The following is an 18,310-nucleotide window of genomic DNA, read 5'->3' as shown; positions in this document are numbered from 1 at the left end:
CTATGGGTTTATGGTGAATGTGCAGTTGAGCCCAAGAGGAAAATAGAAAGATCTCTTCTAATGTACCTAGACCACCTGGTAAAGCAATGAAGGCATCAGCATGGTTAAACATTGCATTCATTCGAGCTGACATTGTGGAGACCTGAAGTTCCTCTCCAATTGTTTTTCCAATGATGTCCCCTTGTGCTAAAGCTTCGGGGACGACCCCCAAAACTTGACTACCTCCTAAAAATGCAGCTATTGACACACCTCTCATTAACCCAAGACTGCCTCCTGACACGACTAAAAGATTGATGTCTTCTCCCAAGTGCAGGAGTGTCGAAGTAATAAATAACCCGGCAAGACCGGGGCCGAACCACAGGGAGGTTATTTGTACAAATTATAAATAACAATAATAAAACAACAATAACAACAACAACAACAATAATAATAATAATAATAATAATAATAATAATAGTAGTAGTAGTAGTAGTAGTAGTAGTAGGTAGTAGTAGTAGTAGTAGTAGTAGTAGTAGTAGTAGTAGTAGTAGTAGTAGTAGTAGTAGTAGTAGTAGTAGTAGTAGTAGTAATAATAATAATAATAATAATAAAGAAAGAGAAGAAGAAGAAGATGATGATGATGAGAACTTAGAGATGAAATATTAATGTAAGAATTAAGCAATAATAATAACAAATGTCAAGGTTAGAGGTTCCACTAATGGTATATCAAACAAGTATAGTATAAACTCTAATTATTGAATTGGAAACCACACACAAAGGAGGTTCCAATCAGATTATATATTGTCAACATGATTACATTAGTCAGCTTATTCGATTAATGCTAATACTTGTAAATCTCGTCAAGCATTCATGATTATAACTTATGTTAACAACAAATCAAGTTCCTTTCATAGCTCAGGTGTCGGTTATACCATACATTATGGGCTATGAAAGTGCCAAGCATTTGTTGTACCAAGTGTTATACAATATAAATCAAGATTAGTCATTTAACAAGCAAAGTATTAAAGAGTGAATAAGATAACAAATATAAAACATGTTAGTATCAAACATTAAAGTCCATATTAAGTTTACATTATACTTATTCTTACACCATTAGTGTAACCTTTTCACCTTGACATAATTAACTTATCTAAACATAATGAAAGAAATAAAAATAGATAAAGAAAATAAGAACATAAAAGTTAACTAAGTAAAGGAAAGGAAATGAAAGGCATAAACTTAATATTAATGAAAACAAAGCATAAAAAATACAAAGAGAGAAAGGAAGAGCATGATCTTGATCTGGAAACCAAGATGCCTAAATGCATGGCAAATGCCTCCTTTTATAGGCCAAAATTGGGAACTATTGATTTGATGACTAATTGATAAGTGGGTGGCCAACTTTTGACTTGGTGACAATCCTTATCTTCTCTTGTCTACCCAAAACGTCATTGATAACGTCAAAACTGGAGCCACTTGAAAACATGAAAGTTGTAGGCAATTGTCTCAGCTTTCTTGTGTAAAAGATTCAGCTCATTTGGACTTCTAGAACTCCAGATATGGCCAAACTACCGAACAGTGCTCGGGTTGGAAGACAGATTGGGGCTTCTTTGTTGTTGCTACAATTTGGACTTGTTAATGGCCTTTTTAGATCTTGGGCTCCATATGAAAGTTGTAGGCCTATGTCTTACCTTTCCATCCATATAAATTGGACCTAAATCTGAGATTTGTAGCTCCAGATATGACCCAATTACCGAACAATATTCCGGTTTGGATTGCACCGACATCTCTTCTCTAAGTTTGACCATCTCTTTATCCATGTAATTTAAGTTCTTCAAGTCATCAATCAATCCTTTCATTTATGTGATAGACTTGCATTAAAAATAGACATTTACCACAAATTATATGTATCTTATATTATTAGATACATTATTATAAAACATATTTTAGTTAAGGAGTTATTGATACTTCAAGTGCAAAATGATGATATAAAACCTTGATAAAAATGCACTTTTAAGTACTAATCACCTCCCCCATACACTAAATGAATCTTTCTCTCAGCTAGCACCCGACCAAGATGATTTGCTGATTCTAAAAACTGCTTTTCTTTCCCAGGACTAAATCCACCGAAAACACAAATATTTCTTATTTGATGACTTGAGGAACTTGCCATTTCTACACACTTCTGTATTTGTTGAATGTATGGGTTGAGTAGAAATGAAAGGAAGGAAGAGAGGGTTTTATAGATGAGAAATGAGAAAGGCAATCATAACACCTATATGTAGGCCAGCTGGAGTCTCACACTCTCTCTCTCTCTCTCTTTTTATTTATTTATTTATTTACTTTTTGAAAAAGCATGTGTATGTACATGTAGTTGTGATTGTGGCTCACATCTTCCCTTGGTTTTACGTTCAAGAACGGCTTAAACGCCCTCTATGGGACGGGGATAGGCTTCCCATCCAGTTTTCTTAAAAACTAGCAAACAGGGTCTTTTTTAGTCAGATTCCCAAGACTAAGTCGATCATGTTCTTTATGAAATAGTGGCCATAAATCATGAATTGCACGATGCACATCTCCACTAGGATGCGTCTCAAGAGTCAATAGAAGATTATCTAAGGACTCCTTACTCAGGCCATCCTTAATGAATTGTATTTTATCTTCACGGTTTATAGATACCATTCCTAAAGAATGACATTGTGTATTACAAGTCCATCTAGCACATCGATGATAGACTTCTAGTTGTTTTGCACGACTTTTCTTTGCAAAAGTGCTTTTACCTATTCCAGGCATGTGTGAAATGAAGAAGTTAGAGGACTCACCTGATAATCGGACCTTTGCTTCAATCAACCACCGAATATCTTCAGGAATTCCATGATTCATTAACAATCTCAATCTTGCACATCTAGCACGGTAAATTTTTATAATCGCATTCTGAGGCAGAGCGAGAAAATACTTTTTCAATTTTTCAAGATTAGTGTCCATTATCAAATGAGACTTGGAAGAGAGATTCAAAGAATTGCACAAATATATACACAAATATCAGTTATTGTGGGAAACTGAAAGAACCGACTTAAGTCACGGAGTACCGTTATCCGCCATTTGACCGGGGTGAAAGAAACTAGCAAAAATCACTTAAAAAGAAACACAAAAACAATATGAGAAAAACAAAATAATCAACCTTTATCTACAAGATCATTCCAACCAGTTGATTCATTTTCGCTAGGAAACTTATCAAAGTAAGCTTTCAAACGATGTCCATTTTCCTTAGAAACATTGTCATTCATTGAATTCTCAATATCACAGGCCCCATAAGAATTGTTCCATCTTGATCTTAGCTCTCTAGGGAATGCATAAAGTTGAGAATTATAAAACAAAACTTTTTGACTAGTATCAACTTTTTGACAATTTTCACAAGTTTTGCAGAATGCATGTGAGTCTTTGAACATGGTGGGCCAATAAAATCCATTTTGAAAGATTTTTGCAGCTGTCTTTTTTGACGAGAAATAACTTTCACATGCTTCAGAATGACAAAGTTTAATGACACTACTTACCTCATTGTCGGAAATAAATCTTTGAAATATTTGATCAGGACAATATTTGAATAAGTTAGGGTCATCACAATAAAAGCTCTTCACTTCGTTTAAAAACTTTTCTTTGTTTTGGGTACTCCAATCAGCTGGCAAATCTCCTAAAGTAAGAAAATTGATATTTTTATCATACCAAGGCATTGGACTAAGAGAAAGCAAGGATTCGTTAGAAAAGTAATCATCGATTGGTGTGATGCCAGATGTCGAATCTATTGTCACTGTTGACAAAAGATTAGCATCAACATTTTCTGTGCGTTTGTTATCCGTGATTTCTTCCTCAGAATAAATCATTTGCAAATCTTCAGATTCATCTAACTCATTTTTACTTAAAGTAGATTCAAGTTGATCATAAACTAATTCCTCAATATGATCTACTTCTTGTAAATCATTATCATCTCCAGGTTGCTTGCAAATGTTGAAAATATTCATCTCCAATGTCATGTTTCCAAATGATAGCTTCATCAGTCCATTCCTACAATTAATCAATGCGTTAGAGGTTGCAAGAAACGGACGTCCTAAAATAACAGGAAATGAATTACATGCTTCAACAGGTTCTGTGTCCAAGACAATAAAATCCACAGGATAAATGAATTTATCGACTTGTACTAACACATCTTCAATTATTCCTCTAGGCACTTTTACAGATCTATCGGCAAGTAAAAGAGTTATAGAAGTTGGTTTTAACTCACCTAGATTGAGACTCTTAAAAACTGAATATGGAAGTAAATTCACACTAGCACCAAGATCAAGTAAGGCTCTTTCAATTTTATGCTCTCCAATAAAGCAAGAAATTGTAGGACAACCAGGGTCTTTATATTTCAAAGCATTATTATTCTGAAGAATAACACTTACTTGTTCGGCTAGAAAGGCTTTCTTTTTCACATTCAGTTTCCTCTTCACAGTGCATAGATCTTTCAAAAATTTAGCATAGGAAGGAACCTGTTTAATAGCATCCAGCAAAGGTATATTGATCCTTACCTGTTTGAAAATTTCAAAAATTTCAGAGTTGTGATTAACTTTCCTTTGTTTGGTCATGGCTTGAGGAAATGGAAGTGCTGGTGGTGAATCAGTCGTTTCTTTGCAATTTTTACATTCAACCTCTTCCTTACCCTCAGAGATTGACTCATCATCTTTCTCATAAGGTTCAAGAGAGGGTTTTTCAATAACCTTACCACTGCACAGAGTAGTGACTGATTTGACTTGATCCATGTGTTGATTTCCGGAACTACTTGCATTTGCATTATATTGCCCCTTGGGATTTTGTTGTGGTTGAGATGGAAACTTACCTTTCTCTTGGAAACTAAGAGCAGATGTTAATTTTAACTTACCTTTCTCTTGGAAACTGAGAGCAGATGTTAATTTAGCAAGAGTATCTTTAAAATCTGTCATGTTTTGAGCAAGTTGAGTATTGATTGTCTCTTGCTTTTCAATGAATGCATGCAATGTTTCCTCAAGATTTCTTCTAGGAGGTGGAGCATAAGGAGGTGCATATCCATGAGAATTTTGAAAATTGTGGTGTGCTTGAAATGGTGGTTGTGAAGTTTGTGCATTGTTGTTCTCACTCTTCCAATTGAAATTTGGGTGATTTCTTCAACCAGGGTTGTATGTTTGGAAGTATGGGTTGTGGTTGGCCCTTTGGAAACTGTTTAAAACATGGGCTTGTTCATGGAGACATTCCTTAAAAGAAGGCAAGGTTGGACAGTTACTGATTAAGTGTTCATTTGTTTCACAGATTTGACACACAATGTTTTCAACAGATTTTAATTGACCACTCTTTTTTAATTCTAGTGCCTCGACTTTCTTAGCTAAAGATGCAAACTTGGCTTGAAGGTCATGATCTTCCCTAAGGTTGTACATACCTCCACTAGATGTATGAGGTTGAGTTTTACTCAGTGCCTCATAAGTACCCGCGGTGTCCCAATTTTGAGCATTTTCAGCTAACAAGTCTAAGTACTCCATGGCTTCATCAAGGTCTTTATCTTCAAAAGTTCCATTGCATATCAAGTCAACCATTTGCCTATCTTTAGGTGTTAACCCTTCATAGAAATGTGAAACCAATCTTCATGTTTCAAAACTGTGATGAGGGCAAGTACTAAGCAAATCTCGATACCTATCCCAATATTTGTAAAATGTTTCTCCTGGTTTTTGAGTGAAAGTGATGATTTGTCTTTTGAAAGAGTTTGTTTTATGAGATGGGAAAAACTTCTTTAAAAATTGTTGTTGCATTTCATCCCAAGCACGAATGGATCCTGGTCTTAAATTTTGTAGCCATGTTTTAGCTTTATCTTTTAATGAAAAAGGAAAAAGCTTTAATCTAATGGTGTTCATGCTACAATTTAAATTATTATATGTGTTGCAGACCTCCTCAAATTCCCTTAAATGCAAGTATGGATTTTCTAATTCCAAACCATCAAAAGAAGGTAAAAGTTGAATAATACCTGGTTTAAAATTAAAATGAGATGTATCGAAAGAAGGTAAAAGTTGAATAATACCTGGTTTAAAATTAAAATGAGATGCATCGGGAGGAAAAACTATGCATGATGGTGCACTTGTTCTTGTGGGATTCATGTGGTCTCTAAGTGTTCTAGCACGGTTATTCTCATTATTCTCATTATGAAGTGATTGATTATCTTCTTCGGCCATATTTTTTGAAAATGATGAGGATACCCTACAAAGTCTACCACTTGATGTACATGACCACACTCTCATGCACGTGTAGGAATAGAATAAAAGGAAGAAGAAAACAAAAGAAGAAGAAACAAGAGAAAAGAAACAAAGTTATATACAAGAAAAGTGAAAAGAGAAAATAAAATAAATACTATAATTTATACAAGAACTTACCTCCCCGGCAACGGCGCCAAAAACTTGACACGACTAAAAGGTTGATGTCTTCTCCCAAGTGCAGGAGTGTCGAAGTAATAAATAACCTGACAAGACCGGGGTTGAACCATAGGGAGGTTACTTGTATAAATTATTCTCCCAAGTGCAGGAGTGTCGAAGTAATAAATAACCCGGCAAGACCGGGGTCGAACCACAGGGAGGTTAATTGTACAAATTATAAACAACAATTATAAACAACAATAATAGCAATAATAACAACAACAACAACAACAACAATAATAATAATAATAATAATAATGACAATAACAACAATAATAATAATAATAATAATAATAATAATAATAATAATAATAGTAGTAGTAGTAGTAGTAGTAGTAGTAGTAGTAATAATAATAATAATAATAATAATAGTAGTAGTAGTAGTAGTAGTAGTAGTAGTAGTAGTAGTACTAATAATAATAATAATAAAGAAATAGAAGAAGAAGAAGAAGATGAGAACTTTGAGATGGAATATTAATGTAACGATTAAACAATGATAATAACAAATGTCAAGGTTAGAGGTTCCACTAATGGTATATCAAACAAGTATAGTATAAACTCTTATTATTGAATTGGAAACCACACACAAAGGAGGTTCCAATCAGATTATATATTGTTAACATGATTACATTAGTCATCTTATTCAATTAATGCTAATACTTGTAAATCTCGTCAAGCATTCATGATTATAACTTATGTTAACAACAAATCAAGTTCCTTTCATAGTTCAGGTGTCGGTTATACCATACATTATGGGCTATGAAAGTGCCAAGCATTTGTTGTACCAGGTGTTATACAACATAAATCAAGATTAGTCATTTAACAAGCAAAGTATTAAAGAGTGAACAAGATAACAAATATAAAACATGTTAGTATCAAACATTAAAGTCCATATTAAGTTTACATTATACTTATTCTTACACCATTAGTGTAACCTTTTCACCTTGACATAACTAACTTAGCTAGACATAATGAAAGAAAGCAAAATAGATAAACAAAATAAGAACATAAAAGCTAACTAAGTAAAGGAAAGAAAATGAAAGGCATAAACTTAAGTAAAGGAAAGGAAATGAAAAGCATAAACTTAATATTAATGAAAGCAAAGCATAAACATTACAAAAAATACAAAGAGAGAAAGGAAGAGCATGATCTTGATCTGGAAACCAAGATGCCTAAATGCATGGCAAATGCCTCCTTTTATAGGCCAAAATTGGGAACTATTGATTTGATGACTAATTGATAAGTGGGTGGCCAACTTTTGACTTGGTGACAATCCTTATCTTCTCTTGTCTGCCCAAAACGTCATTAATAATATCAAAATTGGAGCCAGTTGTAAACATGAAAGTTGTAGGCAATTGTCTCAGCTTTCTTGTGTAACAAAGGTAGGCAATTGTCTCAGCTTTCTTGTGTAAAACATTCAGCTCATTTGGACTTCTAGAACTCCAGATATGGCCAAAATACCGAACAGTGCTCGGGCTGGAAGACAGATTCGGGCTTCTTTGTTGTTGCTACAAATTGGACTTGATAATGACCTTTTTAGATCTTGGGCTCCATATGAAAGTTGTAGGCCTATGTCTTACCTTTCCATCCATATAAATTGGACCTAAATCTGAGATATATAGCTCTATATATGACCCAATTACCGAATAGTTTTCCGGTTTGGATTGCACCGATATCTCTTTTCTAAGTTTGGCCATCTCTTTATCCTTGCAATTTAAGTTCTCCAAGTCATCAATCAATCCTTTCATTTATGTGATAGGCCTGCAGTAAAAATAGATATTTACCATAAATTATAGGTATCTTATATTATTAGATACATTCTTATAAAACATATTCTAGTTAAGGAGTTATTGATACTTCAAGTGCAAAATGATGATATAAAACCATGATAAAAATGCACTTTTAAGTACTAATCAACAACCATATAGGGTTGTAGATAAATGTCAGGTGATTATTTCCGTACATGTTTTGTCAATGTTGGTGGAGCAAGGAAGTATTAAATGTACCTGCAAAGAAGGCATTGGAGCAATTTCTTTTGTGTAAAATAGGGAAGACAACGAAAAATGACCAAATGACATGTTGTCTGGTCCCCATTTTTTTCTTTAAAATTAGGGTTTTTTTTGTTAAACTTCAATGTAATCCTTCAAGTTTCAATTGCACTTAATAGAATCCTTAATTGACCCTAAACCTTTGATTAATGCAATTATGCCTTTACCAAATTACAATTGAACCCCTACTGTACGTGTCTTTTTTACTATGATCCATGGTTTCAGATTTATGCAATTTAACTCTTAACTGACTATTAAACTTTTAATTTCTTTAATTTAACCCCTGGTTTTGTCAATTTCACCCCTATAGTTTGACGCCTTTTACAAAATTATCCTTGGTTACCAATTTCTTCAATCTAACCCCTAATTGACCTCAAAACTTTAATTTTTCTTGCAATTTGACCCTTGATTTCAATCAATTAACTTGATAAAAGTTAAATTTGATCTTTTAAAATTTCAAGTTTCTCAATTAAGCCCAAATTGGGCTCCCAAATTTAAGTTTTCACAAAGTAAGCTCCTAATAAAATTAATTTGATCCATTTAAAGTATAATTAAGTCCTTACACTTAATTAAATCCTTTAATTAGACCCAAATTAATTCTTAAACATAATTAAAATTTAATTTGATCAATGTTAAATCAAATTTACTTATTAAAAATTTAATTATGTCCTTGAACTTGATTTTTAAGCAAATTCATCTAATAATCATTTAATCTAACCTTGAATTTGTATTTTTCTTCATTTTTAGGCATAATAGTACACAATTAGGTCTTGAATTTTTTTCAAAATTAAAGCTTTATTGCCCAACTTGCTTTCTCCATATTGTCAACCTTTATTTTATGTATTTTTATTATTTTAAAAAAGTTGATTTTAGGGAAGAATTGGGTCATGAGATGTGTGATGGAGTTAATATTCCATGATAGAAAAAAAAAATTGTGTTGGTAATAAAAAACTTAGAGACTAAATAAAATAGTATTACCCACAGTGTTTTGTAAGGAAAAATATAGTACTTTCCCCACATGATTTAACTTTTTTATACATGATTTAGCTTTTCTATTAATAAATAGAAAAAAATTACAAATCTAAATTCTCTACCATGTCAATATTAAAAAAAATCAACAAAGATAATTTTAGAAAAAAACCAAGAGGGGAAACATTATAGCAATCCACAGTATTTTGTAAGGAAAACTACAGTGTTTTTCCCACATGTTTTAGCCATGCTATAATGGTCAAAATAACGTTATATAATAAGATAGGATTTTAATTAATTAATGTTATTAAATAAAGTTATGATCGAAATCATAACAACTAGATTTTGTTCAATTGAGATAATTTACTTTTTAATTGATATTCAATTGTTGTAATTGATATTTTTAATTGCAAAAATTATTTGATTGATATTTTGTAAAAATTATGGTAATTGATTTTTAGCAATTAATTATTTTTTAATGCTATTATCATGGTCAAAATACCAACTATTATTGTTTATATTGAATTATAAGATAATTTGTTTATGATACTTTACAGAATATGTCTTCAAAGTTATTTATGTTGTGTCATTATGGTGATAATATAATTCATGATACAAATAATAGTATCACTTATAGTCACAGAGATATTGTGCTCTTAAATGATATTAGAAACATGTCATTTAAAAATACAAAAAATGTTATATATGAAAAACTTGAGTTGAATTATAATGATGTTGAAATAAATATCACTTGGCGGTGTTATATTGGAAAACATTAATATTTTTTTATATCAATTTCATATGATTTTAGAAATAATGAAAATATTTGTTCAAAGTGGAACGAACATGATGAAATTGTATGTAAGAAGCCAATTGATTAGTACTTAAAAGTGCATTTCTGTCAAGGTTTTATATCATTATTTTGCACTTGAAGTATCAATAACTTAACTAAGACATGCTTTATAATAACATATCTAATAATATAAGATATCTTTAATTTGTAGTAAATGTTTATTTTAAATACAGGCTTATCACATAAATGAAAGGATTGATTGATGAGTTTAAAAACTGAAATTGAAAGGACAACGAGATGACCAAACTTAGGAAAGAGATACTGATGCAGTCCAAACCGAAACACTATTAGGTAATTGGGTCATATCTAGAGGTGTAGATCTTGGATTTAGGTCTACTTTATATGGATGGAAAGGTAAGATATAGGCCTACAACTTTCATTTAAAAAGGTCATTTTCAAGTCCAAATTATAGCAACAACAAAGAACTCCGAATCTGTCCTGCAACCCAAACACTGTTCAGTATTTGACCCATATCTGGAGATTTAGGAGTCCAAATTACCTCCATTTTTTATCGTAGAAAGCTGAGACAATTGCCTACAACTTTCACTTTTCAAGTGGTTCCAATTCTGATGTTATCAATGATGTTTTGGGCAAATAAAAGAAGATAAGGATTGTCACAAAGTCAACAGTTGGCCACTTACTTATCAATTAGTCATCAAATCAATAGTTTCTAATTTTGGCCTATGAAAGGAGGCATCTACCATTCATTTAGGCATCTTGGTCTCCAGATCAAGATCATGCTCTTGTTTTCTCTTTTTGTATTTTTATAATGCTTATGTTTTATCTTCATTAATATCTTGTTGATGTCTTTCATTTCCTTTCCTTTACTTAATTAACTTTTATTTTATTTATATTCTTATCTTGTTTATTTATTTTTCTTCCATTCATTATGTTTAGTTAAGTTTATTATGTCAAGGTGAAAAGGTTATACTAATGCTGTAAGAATAAGTATAGTGTAAACTTAACATGGACTTTAATGTTTGATACTAGCATATTTTATATTTGTTATCTTGTTCGCTCTTTAAAAATTTGCTTATCAAATGACTAATCCAAATATATATTGTATAACATTTGGTACAACAAATGCTTGATACTTTATTAGCCCATACTGTATAATATAACCGACACTTGAGTTATGAAAGGAACTTGGTTTATTGTTAACATAAGTTATAATAATGAATGCCTGATGAGATTTACAAGTATTAACATTAATCGAATAAGATAACTAATGTAATCATGTTAAAAATTTATAATCTGATTGGAACCTCCTTTATATGTGGTTTCCAATTGAATAATAAGAGTTTATACTATACTTGTTTGACATATCATTAGTGGATCCTCTAACCTTGATATTTGTTGTTATCATTGTTTAATCCTTACATTAATCTTCCATCTTAAAGTTCTCATCTACTTTTTCTTTTTCTTTATTATTATTATTGTTATTGTTGTTGTTATTGTTATTAGTACTACTACTACTACCACCACTATTATTACTACTATTACTACTACTACTATTATTGTTATTGTTGTTGTTGTTACTATTATTGTTGTTTGTAATTATTTTTTATATTTTATATAATTAACCTCTTTATGGTTGGACCCTGGTCTTGCCGGGTTATTAATTACTTTGACACTCCTACACTTGGAAGAAGACATCAATTTTTTGGTCGTGTCATGTTTTTGGCGCCATTACCGGGGAGGTAAGTTTTTATACAAATTATAGTATTTATTTTATTTTCTCTTTTCACTTTTCTTGTATATAACTTTGTTTTTTTTTTGTTTCTCCTTCTTTTATTTTCTTCTTCTTTTTATTGTATTTCTACACGTGCATTAGAGTGTAGTCACGTACATTAAGTGATAGACTTTATAGGGTATCCTTATCATTTTCAGAAAATATGGTTGAAAAAAATGATTAATCATTTCATAATGAGAATAATGAGAATAACCCTGTTAAAACACTTAGAGACCACATGAATCCCACAAAAACAAGTGCATCATCATGCATAGTTTCCCTCCTGATACATCTCATTTCAATTTTAAGCTAGGCATTATTCAACTTTTACCTTCTTTTCATGGCTTAGATTTAAAAAATCCATAGTTGTATTTAAAGGAATTTGAGGAGGTCTGCAACACATATAATAATTCAAATTATAGCATGAACACTATTAGATTAAAGTTTTTTCCTTTTTCATTAAAAGATAAAGCTAAAATATGGTTACAAAATTTAAGACAAGGATCCATTCGTGCTTGGGATGAAATGCAATAACAATTTTTAAAGAAATTTTTTCCATCTCATAGAATAAACTCTTTCAAAAGACAAATAATCACTTTCACTAAAAAACAAGGAGAAACATTTTACCAATGTTGGGATAGGTATCGAGACTTGCTTAATACTTGCCCTCATCATGATTTTGAAACATGAAGATTGGTTTCATATTTTTATAAAGGCTTAACACTTAAAGATAGGCAAATGGTTGAATTGATGTGCAATGTAACTTTTAAAGATAAAGACTCTAATGAAGCAAATGAATACTTAGACTTGTTAGCTGAAAATGCTCAAAATTGGGACACTACAATTACTTATGAGGCACCGAGTAAAACTCAACCTCATACATTTAGTGGAGGTATGTATAACCTTAGAGAAGATCATGGCCTCTAAGCCAAGTTTGCATCTTTAGCTAGAAAAGTCGAGGCACTAGAATTGAAAAAGAGTGGTCATTTAAAATCTGTTCAAAATATTATATGTTAAATTTATGAAATCAATGAACACTTAACCAATAATTGTCCAACCTTGCCTTCTTTTAAGAAATGTCTCTATGAACAAGCCCATGTTTCAAACAGTTTTCAAAGGCCTAACCATAACCCATACTCTCAAACATACAACATTGGTTAGAGAAATCACCCAAATTTCAGTTGGAAGAGTGATAACAATAATGCTCAAACTTCACAACCACCATTTCAAGCGCACTATAATTTCTAAAATTCTCATAGATATGCACCTCCTTATGCTTCACCTCCTATAAGAAATTTTGAGGAAACTTTGTATGCATTTATTGAAAAGCAATAGACAATCAAAATTCAACTTACTCAAAGTATAACAGATTTTAAAGATACTCTTGTAAAACTCACATATGCTCTTAGTTTTCAAGAGAAAAGTAAGTTTCTATCTCAACCACAATAAAATTTCAAGGGGCAATACAATGCAAATATAAGTAGTTCTGGAAGTCAACATATGGATCAAGTCAAATTAGTCATCACTCTTCGCAGTGATAAGGTTATTGAAAAACTCACTCTTAAACCTTGTGAGAAAGATGATGAGTCAATCTCTAAGGGTAAGGAAGGAGTTGAATCTGAAAATTACAAAGAAAAGACTGATTCCTTGCCAGCACTTCCATTTCCTCATGCCATGACCAAACAAAGGAAAGTTAATCACGATTGTGAAATCTTTGAGACTTTCAAACAAGAAGAAATCAAGGATGAAAAAGGTACCGGAAATGATATAGCGGATCATTTGTCAAAATTAGCAATAGATTCAACATCCGACATCACACTAATCGATGATTGCTTTCTTGTTGAATCTTTACTTTCTCTTAGTTTAATGCCTTGGTTTGCTAAAAATATCAATTTTCTTGCTTTAGGAGATTTGCCAGCTTATTGGGGTACCCAAGACAAAAGAAATTTTTTGAGCAACGTGCAAAACTTTTATTATGATGACCCTTACTTATTCAAATATTGTCCTGATCAAATAATTCAAAGTTGCATTCCTAAAAATAAGGTAAATCGTGTTATTAAATTTTATCACTCTGAGGCATGTGAAAGTTATTTTTCATTAAAGAAAACAACTGCAAAAATCTTACAAAGTAGATTTTATTGGCCCACCATGTTCAAGGATTCACATGCATTCTGCACAACTTGTGAAAATTATCAAAATGTGGGATTTATTTCAAAACACAGAGAGTTTTTAGATAATCTTCTATTGATTCTTAAGTCTCGTCATAGTGGAGATAAGTATTGTGCAATTCATGATTTATGGTCACTATTCCATAAAGAACATGCTCAACATAATCTTGGGAATCTGACTAAAAAAGACCATGCTTGCCGATTTTTAAAAAAACTGAATGGAAAGCCTATTCCTGACCCATAAAGGGCGTTTAAGCCGTTCTTGGATATAAAATTAAGGGAAGATGTGATCCACAATCACAATTGTGATTTGAGTTTTAGTTTGTAAAAACTTGTGTCTTTTGATTTTATTAATAGGATAATATTTGTGTTTTGTTGTTTCTTATATTTGTTTAAGCATGTTTCAGGTTTGTTAGTATTTGGTGTTTCAAGTGATGTCTTTTATACTCTATCTTTCTACCTTTAAACATTGAGGACAATGTTTCATTTTGGTTGGGAAGAGAGGGTAGTAGTTGATATTAAAAAAAATTAACTAATTGTGTTTTATATTTCATAAAGCATGTGCAAAATTGTTGTTACTAGGATGACAGAGTAAAGGAGCTCTTTTGTTAAAGTGACTCTTGAGACGCATCTTAGTAACCATTCTTAACAACGTCTATCATAATACTTTTTAAAATATTCAGGTTTACAAACTCGCGCATTGTTATCACTTAATTTTGCTTATATACTCACTTAACATGTATTTTTAAACTATAATTTTCACACACACACACTTTAACATATGATTGTGGGCTGTATATTAAATTATTATATTATTTATGTTCTTTTGTTAAAGGTAACAACTAAAGAAAAGGGATAGTATATAATTTGAAAAAAGAAAAAAAGAAAAAAATGATGATAATAAAAATGTAGATAAGTTTGGTGTCGTAGCCTCCATAACCTAAGCAATTAAGTCTGAAGGGGTGTCTTAACACCTAATACTTTAAAATCAACTAACTTGGGAGCTATTGGCCCAACGCTTGTTACATGGGTTAAGGAGAAAAGTTTAAGGGAATCAAACATTGTACTAGCTATGTATTAGTATATGCAACCCGAGTTACTAAGCTCGTAGGGGTGTCTCAACACCTAATGCTCTAAGACCAATTGGTCTGGGAGTCATTAGTTGAAAGCTCCTTACATGGGTTAAATATGCATTGTGTTTTAAAGTTATATGTATATATATTAAAAAAATAAAAAATAAGAAAAAAAATCTCAACCCAAGAAAGTTAACCTTAAACATTAGAATAAAAATTTTGTTTTCTTCCAAGTAAAGCCTTATAACTATGTGTTGATATATTGAGCATAAAAAAAGGTTTATTAATATCTTGTTTAAAAGGTATTGAGTAGATATATATATTTAATGAGAGTTTGTTTATCTGGATAAATTAATGGAAGTTGAATGATGAATACCTTACTTTGAGGAATTTGCAAATTATTTTTCTATTTTAATGCTTTGATTACTAGTAATAAGCTGGTTGGGGGGTGTGATTAGTACTTAAAAGTGCATTTTTATCAAGGTTTTATATCATCATTTTACACTTGAAGTATTAATAACTCCTTAACTAAAGCATGCTTTATAATAACATATCTAATAATATAAGATATCTTTAATTTGTGGTAAATATTTGTTTTAAATACAGGCATATCACATAATTGAAAAGACAAAGAAATGGTCAAACTTAAAAAAGAGATGCTGGCGCAGTCCAAACTATAACACTGTTCAATAATTAGGTCATATTTGGAGCTGTAGATCTCGGATTTAGGTCTACTTTATATGGATGGAAGATAAGGATTGTCACTAAGTCAAGAGTTGGTCACCCACTCATCAATCAGTCATCAAATCAATAGTTCCTAATTTTGACCTATAAAAAGAGGCATTTACCATGTATTTAGGCATCTTGGTCTCTAGATCAAGATCATGTTGTTGTTTTCTCTCTTTGTATTTTTGTAATGCTTAAGTTTTCTTTTCATTAATATCTTGTTTATGCCTTTCATTTCCTTTTCTTTACTTAGTTAACTTTTATCTTATTTATGTTCTTATCTTGTTTATTTATTTTTCTTTCTTTTATTATATCTAGTTAAGTTTATTATGTCAAGGTGAAAATGTTACACTAATGGTGTAAAAATAAGTATAGTATAAACTTAATATGGACTTTAATGTTTGATACTAACATGTTTTATATTTGTTATCTTGTTCATTCTTTAATACTTTGCTTGTCAAATGATTAATCTAGATTTATATTGTATAACACTTGGTACAACAAATGCTTGACACTTTCTTAGCCCATACTGTATGGTATAACCGACACCTGAGTTATGAAAGGAACTTGATTTGTTGTTAACATAAGTTATAATCATAAATGCTTGACGAGATTTACAAGTATTAGCATTAATCGAATAAGATGACTAATGTAATCATGTTAACAATCTATAATCTGATTGGAACCTCCTTTGTGTGTGGTTTCCAATTAAATAATAAGAGTTTATACTATACTTGTTTGACATACCATTAATGGATCCTCTAACCTTGATATTTGTTGTTGTTATTGTTTAATCCTTACATTAATCTTCCATCTCAATGTTCTCATCAACTTTTTCTTTATTATTATTATTGTTGTTGTTATTGTTATTGTTATTATTAGTACTATTACTACTACTATTACTACTACTACTACGACTACTACTACTACTATTGTTATTGTTGTTGTTACTATTATTATTGTTTATAATTATTGTTTATAATTTATACAATTAACCTCCATATGGTTCGATCTCAGTCTTGTCGGGTTATTTATTGCTTCGATACTCCTGCACCTGGGAGAAGACATCAATGTTTTGGTCGTGTCACTAATCTAAAATTAGTAGCTTATATAATATGGATTATGAAGATACTAATATATTTATACCCACATATGCTCGACCACTTAAACATTTATAACATTTAGCTAATACTGGTATATCTAAGACATTGGAAGATTAGGTTATGAGAATTTGTGATGAAAATAGGATTAAAACTGCATATTGTGATCAATGATGGTATGACTCCTCCGATCATAGTGATAATAAAGATGAAGGTTTCATTAGAAAATAAAATGATGATGATGTTGATCAGGCCTCCTGCTCTGGAATTTGGTCATGATAGTGGAGTTGATAACATAGTTTGTAATGATTAGTCTGATTGCGTAAAAAATCAGTTAGTATAAGTGTTGAAAACAAACATGATTTGATAGAGCAGACACACTCTATGTTATAATGTCAAAATCAAAACATCATTAATGAATGGATAATAATTACACGAAAGTTTAACTCAATCCACTTATCACTTTTATAATATTTTGGGGATCATGACATATTGCTAAATAGTACAGTTGATCTTCAAATATAAATCAATCAATTGTTAAATTGATAATAAATTAAATTATTTAATTCTATTTTTATTAATATTATAATTTATACTTGAACCAACATATTAAGAACCCAATGGGTCACATATAATAAGAACCATTGATTATAAATTAAACTAAAATAATTAATTAAGTGTGACTTAATTGAAAATAAGTTGTAGAAATTAACGGCTACATTATAATTAGTACAAAGATTATAATTCTAGACCTAGAAAAATCACAAAGGAACTTGATTGAATAAATTTATAAAATTATCCTGATATAATATATATAATATTATTTAAGGAGAAAATTAGTATTTTGCTATTTATAAAGTTATTAGGATTTTCCTATAAATATAATGTCATAATTTATATTTTGCATAGTGAAGTAAAGAGGAAAAAAAAATGTAAGTTACAAAATATATATATATATAAACTAAAAAAAAAATAAAGATGTAACACTAAAAAATATAACAATTACTCTCTTTTTAAAAGAATTTTAAAAGATTTTTTATTAGTGATTCATATGAATTAATGTTAAAAGCTAAATAATTAGACAATTAATGATTTATAACAATCTATCTCAGCCTTAGAAAAACACTAATCAAATATTATAAACATAATCTAATATTTAGATAATCTATATTTAAATACTAACCAACTCTAAATT

The sequence above is a fragment of the Populus euphratica genome, unplaced genomic scaffold (assembly GCF_000495115.2).
Source record: "Populus euphratica unplaced genomic scaffold, PopEup_1.0 scaffold448.1, whole genome shotgun sequence".
Classification (NCBI taxonomy): Eukaryota; Viridiplantae; Streptophyta; class Magnoliopsida; order Malpighiales; family Salicaceae; genus Populus; species Populus euphratica.
The sequence above is the reverse complement of the archived record's forward strand: the minus strand, read 5'-3'. Positions refer to the sequence as shown.